Consider the following 10,845-nt stretch of genomic DNA (forward strand, 5'->3'; position numbering starts at 1 on the left):
CAGAAATTTTTACCACCGATGAACACAAAATAGACTCCCTTTGTTTTAATTTTGTCACGAGCCGCGGCTTCCCCAGCAGCCATCGCGGCTTGCTCTCTGCCCGCATCTTATATACCAGCTGTCGTCATGACAACCAGGATGTAACTACCGCCCATGCGCCCTGTCTGTCATCAAGGCAACAGCCAGGACGCTATTTTGACAGCTGGGCGCGCGTGTGCACTGTAATTAATTAAGTAATCATCATCTGATCCTGTTTTCCACCCCTGTGGACCCCCCTCCTTATTGGTCCTCTTATCTTTATTAGTCAGTGAAGGCTTAGCCTCCCATGCCGGTTATAGCGTCCAGTTTTCTGTTAGCTTGCCTGCTCCTGTCTGTTTTGATTCTCCATGTATGACCCTCTGCTTGTTCTTCTGGATCTTGGATTGTTTGCTTATTGCCCTGACCTCTGTTTAGTTATCTGGACTCCCTTTGATTGCTGCCAGCCCTGACCTTTTGCCTGTACCTCATCATGTTACCTGCTTCAGACCCTAGAGCATGGCCTGTTCCTGACCTCGCTTCGCTTGTCATCAGCCGCTATTCCGCGCTGTGCTACATTCATAAAGCTTGTACTATGCTGAGTGTAAGTCTTGGGGGCATCCGAAGAACCTGTGAACGCAACAAGATCTATGGGAAAGGCGTCTGCAATAGGTGAAGACCTCTACATCCTGTTCTACAAGCTCATGATAGTAATCGTTAGCCATAACAAATTCCTGTTAGACCTGACCTGCATTGAGAGCTGTGAGTCTATCAGGCTTCTGTATTTCGGCAGTGCCGTTTTTTTTCCATTTTTCTTTGCAATATTGCTAGAAATCAGTTTGGATGACAACTGTTTATGAGCAGAAATATTCAAATAATTCTATAGATTGTTGGTGTGATGGAGAACTGAGATTTGACTGGCCCACTCCAGGACTTTAATTTGTTGTTTTTAAGCCACGCTATTGTGGCTTCTGCTTTATGTCACTGTCCTGCTGCAATATAAGTCTCATGATCGTATGCCTTCTATTTTGCTCTTGACATGTTTTCCTGTCCCGGAAACAGAAAAGCATCCCAATAGTAGCTCCCACCATCATGCTTCACAGTAGGTAAAGTGCTCTTAGGATGATGTGCGGCTTGTGTCCAACACAGCAGAAAGTTCACTCTTGGTCTCTTCAGACCAGAGATTCTTCTTCCACTTGGCATGCATATCTTCGACATGCTTTATGGCAAACCATAGGTGAGATTTCATGTGAGTTTACTGAGTTTACATGTGAGTTTATTGGCTCCCACATAACATGTATATTAAAGAGGTGATGACTTTTGGATAATCCTCTCTGTGCTGCCTGTTGCTTTAGAGAGGCAGCATGCGGCCATTTACCAACTCTGGTGCAAATATTGCTTTTGCATTGGAAGCCTGTTTAACAAGTATTACGTAATTACTTGTACCACCGCAATACTTGTGCTGTTATCACCATCTCAGGCATTAGCTTCGCTTACCACCATTGTGCCTAGAGCTAACAGTCTGATAACGGCCCCTTGTTTGTGTTGTCCCCACCTATAGGTTTGTTCACGCTTAAATGAGGCAACTTTACAAATTTTTTCCAGGGCCACTTCAAGTTCCCAATCTGCATTTGGATGAGTAGCTGGGATACTACAGCACTGCAAGTGCACTGCTTCTCCTACTGTGACCAGTGGCTGCGGTCAGGTAGTAGGTTGCCGGGTGAAACACACATCAAAGCAGCGATTTGCATATACCTTTGAAAAAATAGAAGGTTGTCCTTTTGCACTGCTGGAAACCCTAAGGAAGATCAATGCAGTACCATACATGTTCAGATACACCTCTATAGCTTCAAAGTGCAGAGAACAACCTGGGAGACTTAAAACCAAATGGGCCATGGCCAATATGCGATGGGCAACATTTACCCCATGTGTTTGTGGCTTTACACAGCCAGTGAAAACTCCTGAAAAATTGCTCTTTGATACTGTTGATTGCTCTCTCCTCTGTCCTGTCTACTCCTTCTGTCTCCCAACCTCCCTCTAGAAATGAAAGCTTTCACAGTCCTCTCTACCTTTGTCTACTGTCAGTACGTCTTGTCTGAATGCCCCTGTTTACATAGTATGCTATATATGGTATGCTGTATTGGGCTATTTACTATGTTAGTTATGTGTATTGCTGTATGCTAATAATATTGTATTAACATATTGCTACTGCATGTATTTGTTTTGTATTTATGTACCCTTGCTGTATAGCACTGTGGAATCTGTGGCGCCTTACAAATAAATGTTGATAATCATGATAATGCTGGTTACGCAATACAGAGAGCATTAGTGACCACTATATCATGTAGAGGTCCTTTTGCAGTACAGATCCCATTCTCTACCACTAAATGACACAGAGCCTATTGGTGACCACTATACAATGCAGAGCTCAGGAGCACAATTACAGGGGTAGTTGGGGTAGCAACTGCTACTTGTGCTCCGGGCCCTGTTCCTCTCTCTCTGCCATGCCCATTAAGCTCCCTACTCCAGGCTCTGTTTCCCTCTGCCATCTTCTCTGAGCACTAAACTCAGAGCAGTGTAGTCTTCTTCAGGGCCGGGTCTAGATTAATCCTTTGGGGATGCACCATCATTGTGATAGTTGGACCCTGCCCGCTCAGGGCCACTCTTAACAACATTATGGGCCCCCGGGCAAAGCAGTGCATCGGGACCCCTATATATATGCACGTAAAAAAAAAGATATATATATATATATATATAATCTCACTTACTGGTCAGCCCTTGAAATAATTTTAAAAAAAAAAACCCTTAACTTACCTTATTCTCCGATGCGATCCTCTTCACTCTGCATACGAATCACTGCAGCGCGAAAATCAGCAGGCAGCAGGGGACTCCTCCGTGCTGCGCTCCGCAATGGATGTCGGGCGGGCGTGATGACGTCACGCCCGACATGCACTGCGAGCGCCGCACGGAGGAGGAGACCATTGAGGGAGCCGGATCGCCAGCTGACTGCAAAGTAAGTATTTTCTTCTTTTTTTTTTCCAGGATTTTTTTTAGCGCCGCCTCTGACGGGTCCCCTAGCCCGCAGGGCCCCCGGGCACCTGCCCATTGTGCCCATTGAAAGAGACGGCCCTGTGCCCGCTCCTTCACTGCTAACAGGGGCTGGCAGCCTCTCAGCCACATACTGTGTACACTATGTACATGTGATTTGCAGACAAGAGGCAGGATTCTCAAATTCTCACAACCGGAGAGACAGGGCAGGATTCTCTACATGACTCTTGGCCGCAAGGGTGGGCTGCTTGCAGCCTTCTGCTAGCCTTCTGGATCCATCACTGGTCTTCCTGCTATTTGACCACCAACAGCACAAAATATTTGAAGTCCCAGAAAACTGTGCGTAAGATCCTGCCTGGCCTACTGTCTACTTGTCCAAATACTACTAAGAAGTTTGTAGCTTATAGAGAAACTGGGGCTTGGATAGGTAAACTAACCAGCATATTCAATAAGAATGATGTGCAGGAGCCGGCGTGTCTAATACAACAGTAGGAAGCCATGCAGGATTATGGGGGTGACAGCATTTCCAGGTTGCAGACAATTATTGATTTCTTTAGAGCACTTTATTTTATATGGGGTTTATTGGGAGGGGCCTTATTTGAATTAGAAGGTTTATTGTTTTAAATGGGGAGACAGAACAAGACATAAATGGTATGATATGTGTGTGTGCCGCCGGGCCCCCTGGTGAGCCCAGGCCCGGTACATGGGTACCCCCCTGTACCCTCTCGATGGCGGCCCTACACATACCAGGGGGCCCGCTGTCCTCCAGTCCCGGCGTCTCAGCTGCTGTCTTCAGTCTGGCTGTAACTGTGACAGCCAGGCTGAAGACAGCAGCGGAAACGCCGGGACTGGAGGACAGCGGGCAAAGCCGTAACTCTGTACCTTCAAGCCTTAATTTCCTTTTCTCTCCCTCCCTTTCTCCCTCTCACTCTCCCTCTCTCTCTGCCTCTTTCTCTCTCCCTCTTTGGTAGTAGATCTTAAAGCGAAAGGGCCACATAGATGTGTAATAAAATAATTTTAGGAGGTACAAGTAACCAAATATTCCTTGTACTGTCAGTTTAATGGATAATTTATTGTCAATATACAGTATTGCATTTATATAACGCCCATCCTGTATAATACTTTGTCTACCTTGTATCTTACTTAGTGACTCACTAAACGGAAGGCGCATCAGCACGAAACCCAAATTATCTATTTAACCCCGTTCCTACTGTGTTGCATTTGGAAAGGTCAAAGCTGGCGCAACAACAGGTGAAAGTGAGCCTGTGCCTAACCCTGACCACCCCTCCCCCCCTTTGTAACCTTAGAGAGGGGGCTCATTTTGCTACCACTTTTATCCAAAATTGTTTAAATTTGAGAACTATATATATATATATATATATATATATAAATATTTTATATATATATATATATATATATATATATATATATATATATATATTAGGGGCCCCCTTAATTTACCTTTCAATTGCCTATGTCCGACCCTCTTCACGGAAGAGGGGACCAGGGAGGGAGCCGGATCGTGACCACTGTTTTTTTTTCTTCGTTTTTTTTTCTACAGGATTTTTTTTTCATTGTTTTGGACCCCCTGGGCCCCCAGGCACCTGCCCATCGTGCCCAGTCGGAAAGACGGCCCTGGTTCATCGGGGGGGGCCCTGTCTGCTTCATTGTACTGGGCCCCACGATTTCTGATGGCGGCCCTGCTCTGGTATGGCCACAACTGTGCATTGGCAGACAAGTGAGCATTAGAGTCAGCTCTTGCGTCAAGTAACTGTACTGCCTAAAATAATTAGTGAACTGTGCTGGAGTGTCGGAAGATGTAAATAAAGTCTAGCTCATTTCTTTTCATCAAGAGGAATACTCTGGGGCCTATTCATTTCAGCACTAATAACTGTACATAGATATACCTGCTGTATCTGCATTGCATGTAGTTTGCTGTTATTAAATTTGCATGTGCTGGGACACCTTTTTGCAGTACACTCAGCGAGGCCAGTTGTGGGAGCGACTAAGCTAGAGCTGATGGCTGATCAAAGAGTGTTATAGAGGTAGGTGTAATTAACATATACACCATCACCGTTGGAACATTCCACATTGGAAAATCAGGACAAATGAGGTCATGTCTTTGATCCATCCATACCACTTACTAATCTGTCCAAATCAAGCCAAAATATGTCATGTTTATCTTATCTTTCCAGTAGACAATGCCCTTTTTGTCACCAAAAATCAAGGCTGTGGACAGGTATGTCTTTGGGGCTCATTGATAATATCTTGTTAGTTTTCACTAGTTAAAGGGACTGACATGCAGGACTGGAGTAGGACATGTGCAGTCACAGAATGGGAAGAGCGTGTGTAAATGCCTGTTACAGCCAAGTCTTTGCTAAGAGTGCAAGGACTGTATTGTGGGAGTAAACCAGTGGTGGTGCAGCAGGATTAGAGATGGTTACCTGTGTTGGCACACTGGGGCAGTTGTAGCAAGTTGGGAAAACAGTGGGCTGTAGTAGATAATGGTAATAAAGTATAAGAAGCAAGAGTAGGGGTTAAACAGCGGTAGCACCGCGGGTGGAAGAGAAGAATGACACTGCAGCCACACACACTTTCTGTGGAAAACACATTTGTAATTGCACAAATAGCAAAGTAATAAACACATTAACATGTAAATGATTGACACACGAAATAAAGACTTGATTTAAGATATAAATGAGTTGTATTTATAATACGTTACTTGTGTACTTTACGGACTCATTGCAGAGAGATCCCAATGAATGTTTTGTTGTCCTCATCTCAAACCATTCGGCATCTACTCTCCTCCCCATTATTAGAGAACGGATCAGACCTGGCACTACAATCATATCGGATTGTTGGCGAGCGTATGCGGATATCGGTAGCAGTGGTTTCCAGCATCTAAGTGTGAATCACACCTTCAACTTCGTGGTTCCCGAAACACTAGCAAATACACAGAAGATTTAAAAGGATGTAGGGATCTGCAAAGTGGGGAAACAAAAAAAGAAGAGAGACGAACAGGAATTTCCTTGAGTCGTACATGGTCAAGTTTATGTGGAGGACTAGCCAAAATAACCGTGATCCTTGCAAAGTGATTTTAGAAGATATTTCCAGTTTTTGGCTGAATAAAACAACCTTAGAATCAACAACCGAAGAATCGGAAGTAGCAGCGGACCTCACCGAAAGTTCTATATAATAAGGTAATGAGTCCGTAAAGTACACAAGTACCTATAATACTTATATTATAATATTAATTAATAAAGCAGGGTTCTCAAAGTGCTAGTATATAGGGCATTGAAGTGCCATTTTTACATTTAGCACCATGAGCAAATCCATCTGAAATCACAATAACAGCGAGGTACCCTCCAAGCCAGGAAGTAGGTGCGCATAAGGCCGATAAGCAAGTTGTAATGAAATGCAGTTAGTAAAAGCACATAGCGTAACACCATTCTCCAAGCACGTTTTAATGTACATACGATTTATAAAATGTTTTTTGAAGTTTTCATTAAGTCAATGCATTCTCCGCCACAAATAAATGTTTAATTTCCTTCATCACCATTAAATTGTGCTTGCAACATTTTTTGATAAATGCTAATTACTAAAGCTGGGTACACACTACACTGTTTTCGTCCAATAATCGGCTGAAACAGCCGACATACGACCGCTCGTTCAAAAGTCGGGTCAGTGTGTACAGTTACACAATGGTCGAAAGTCTGCCCAAATGGACGATTGTCGCCTCATTTGGTTGGTCGTACCGTTTAATATTTTCGTTCCAATCTCGTTTCCGCTGTGTAGTGTGTATAGACTTCCGACAGATCCACGACAATCCTCCGATACTTCCTCGACCTGGGGGGCGTGTGTATGTAAATTTTTATGTCAATCACAGTCCTACGTGGTGTGCAATCCGCACATCACTGTGTTTTGTATCGATGTGTATTGCACCTGTCTGGCTGTAGACCGTTACACGTGTAGAAAGCACGTGGGTTATTACCCTTTGGATGTATGTTGGCAATCATTTCTCATTTAACCTTTATAAAGTTTCAAAACTATGAAAGTTATGAAAGTTATAACGCCATAATAACCTTTATTACATAATGAATATGCCCCAATATGTCTGAAATACTCTAAATAAACCACACAGTGTTAACGCAAAACTTTTATTGCTGGTAAAAACAATAGCAATGTTCAACTTCTCTAGTACAATATGAAAAGTGAAAAAAAAGTAGTATTATAGTGAAATGGTGGTACTGGTGTTACGATACTTACCTTGCCACGCTCCCCTGCCGCTCCGTCGGACCCGGAAGCCGCACTTCCGGGTTCAGCGATCACGTGACCGCTACCTAGGGCGTTCACATGATCACCCAGGGCGGGGAATTCAAATGGGACTCTGCATAAAAACCTAGCTCTGACACTTGGAGAGTGTCAGAGCAACTTACCAGTTCCTGGCTCCTGATTCCTGTGTCCTTCCTTGTTCCTGCTTCGTGTGTATTGACACCCAGTGTACCAACCTGGCTTGTTCACTCTTCTGGATTCCGTTGTCCTCTGTGTACCGACCCGGCTAGCTGACCTCGCTTCTGTTCTTGTGACCCGTGTACCGACCCGGTTTGATTGACTCCGAGACCGCTTCCTGACTCTGTCTGCATTGCCTGCTTGTGTACCGACCCGGCCTGTCCGACTACTCTCATCTCGCTCCTGCTCCGCTGTACTACACCTTGGGGAAAACCTGAGGACCGCGACCTGCGACTCCTGGCAGCAAAGCCCATCCCGCCTTGCGGCGGTTCTTGGTGAATACCGGGGAGATAGTTAGACTCCGCACCTCAGGTAAGCCAGCGTTAATCAATGTTAGTAGAGAATCCAGTAAATCCGTTACAGTTTGCTCTGACCATGGATCCAGCGGTTAAAGATCTACTGGAGCATTTAGTGCGTAGAATGGATAAACAGGAGGCTAACCAAGAGCAACTTTTAAAATTCCTTCAGAGCTTATCTACCCGGCTGGACGTTGTTCAGAACACCTTAGTGGCTACCGGACCTCCAGCACCAGTGAGTGCGGATCCGGACCCCCCTCCTGCAGCAGCAGCTTCTTCCTCCCAAATTCGGATGCCTAATCCGCCTAAATTCGATGGAGACCCTAAACTTTGCAGAGGATTCCTGAACCAATGCTCCATCCACTTTGAACTGTTGCCAGGGAATTTTCCTTCTGAAAAGGCTAAAGTGGCCTATGTGATATCACTGCTCTCTGGTCAAGCCTTAGCGTGGGCATCTCCATTATGGGAGCGGAATGATCCTATCCTGCATAGTTTATCCACCTTTTTGTCCACCTTTAGGAAGATTTTTGATGAGCCCGGAAGGGTTTCCAATGCCGCTGCTGGGTTATTGCGTCTCCGCCAAGGAAACCAGTCTGTGGGTCAGTATGCGGTCCACTTCAGAACTATGCCCTCGGAACTCCGCTGGAACGATGAGGCTCTTGTAGCTACATTCTGGCAGGGTCTTTCAGATCGAATTAAAGATGAGCTGGTGTCTCAGGAACTCCCTGCATCTTTAGACGATCTCATCTCCCTCTGCGTTAAGATTGACTTACGTTTCAAGGAGCGTAGTTCTGAGAAGGAACAGTCCCGACGCAGTATGATCCGTCTAGCTCCCAATTTCCAAACACCTGTTCTTCCACCCGAGGAACCGATGCAATTTCAAAGACCCGCCTATCGGCCGAAGAGAGAGAGAGAAGATTCCGAAACAAGTTATGTTTATATTGTGGAGAGAGCGGGCATCTTCTGAACTCTTGTCCCAAACGTCCGGGAAACGACAGGGCCTAACGTGTTCAGGAACTGTGTCGTTAGGCCTCCTTATTTCTTCTCCCTCAGTTCCTTATAATAATGATTGTGTCACTATTCCCATTTCTTTACAGTCTGGACAACATACCTTTTCTCAATCCTGTTATCCTTGGACTTCCGTGGCTCCATCTCCATTCTCCTAACGTGGATTGGCAGTCCGGTCATATCTTATTCTGGGGACAACATTGCTTTAATCATTGTCTATCAAAAGTAGTTCCCAAGGAGGGTCCCAAATGCCACAGGAGGGTACCCTTGGCACTGCTTTCTGAACCCTACCAAACCTTTTCCGATGTCTTTTGTGAACAAGAGGCCACGAAACTCCCTCCACATAGAATTTGGGACTGTAATATAGATCTTATTCCTGGCAAACCAGTACCCCGAGGCAGAGTTTATCCACTTTCCGTTCCCGAATCTAAGGCCATGGAGGATTATGTCCAAGACAATCTCAGAAAAGGCTTTATCCGAAAATCCTCTTCTCCTGCTGGGGCAGGCTTTTTCTTCGTAAAAAAGAAGGACGGGGGCCTCCGCCCTTGTATTGACTATCGAAGCCTTAATGCCATCACCGTAAAAAATCGGTACCCTTTACCATTAATCTCAGAATTATTTGATCGGATAAAGGGGGCTACCATCTTTTCTAAATTGGACCTCAGAGGGGCCTATAACCTGGTGCGCATTAAGGATGGAGATGAGTGGAAGACAGCCTTCAACACCCGGGACGGTCACTTTGAATACTTGGTCATGCCGTTTGGGTTATGCAATGCCCCGGCTGTTTTTCAAGGCTTCATGAATGAACTCTTTCAAGACCTATTATATCAATGTGTGGTCATCTACTTGGATGATATCCTCATCTTCTCCCAAGACTTAGTATCACATCGCAAACATGTCTTGGAGGTTCTGTCCCGCATTAGGAAGAATTATCTATATTGTAAATTAGAGAAGTGCATCTTTGAACAAAGGCAAGTTCTCTTCTTAGGCTATATCATCTCTGCCACTGGATTGCAAATGGATCCTACCAAGTTAAAAGCCATACTGGATTGGCCTCAACCCTCGGGCCTTAAGGCTACACAGCGGTTCCTGGGATTCTCCAATTACTACCGCCAGTTCATTAAAGGATACTCTACCTTGGTGGCTCCCATCACTGCCTTAACCCGTAAGTCTGCGAATGCCAAAATATGGTCTGGAGAGGCCATCCAAGCCTTTGCTACCTTAAAATCCTTCTTTTCCTCAGCACCCATCCTCCAGCAACCTGACTGTTCCCGCCCCTTCATTCTAGAGGTGGATGCATCCTCCGTAGGTACAGGAGCAGTTCTTTCTCAACGAGACACTACCGGTAAACTCCGTCCATGCGGATTCTTTTCCCGTCGTCTTCTTCCTGCTGAGAAGAACTACGGTATCGGGGATAAGGAGCTCCTGGCCATCAAATTGGCTCTTTTTGAATGGAGGCATCTTCTAGAAGGAGCCCAGTTCCCCATCACTATCTACACTGATCACAAGAACTTGCTATATCTACGTACGGCACGCTGCCTAAATCCTCGACAAGCAAGATGGTCCTTATTCTTCTCCCGATTTGACTTCAACATTTCCTTCCGTTCTGGATCTAAAAATATCAAGGCAGATGCTCTATCTCGCTCATTTGATCCTGCTGACTCGTAACCCTTGGAGGAGAATAAATTTATTCTGGACCCTAGTCGAATATTGGCAGCAACCCATATCAAGAAAAGCTATCCTCCAGGCAAAACCTTAATTTCTGCACCTCTTCGCATCAAACTTCTACGATGGGCTCATCGTTCCCTCTTCTCGGGTCATGCTGGCATCCGCAAGACTTGGGCCCTGTTATCTCGCAATTACTGGTGGCCTTCCATACGGGAAGATGTAAGGAGGTTTGTGTCTTCATGTTCCATATGTGCCCAACACAAAACCCCCAGGAGGAGGCCTTATGGTCATCTACTTCCAT

The sequence above is a fragment of the Mixophyes fleayi genome, chromosome 4, assembly GCF_038048845.1.
Source record: "Mixophyes fleayi isolate aMixFle1 chromosome 4, aMixFle1.hap1, whole genome shotgun sequence".
Classification (NCBI taxonomy): Eukaryota; Metazoa; Chordata; class Amphibia; order Anura; family Limnodynastidae; genus Mixophyes; species Mixophyes fleayi.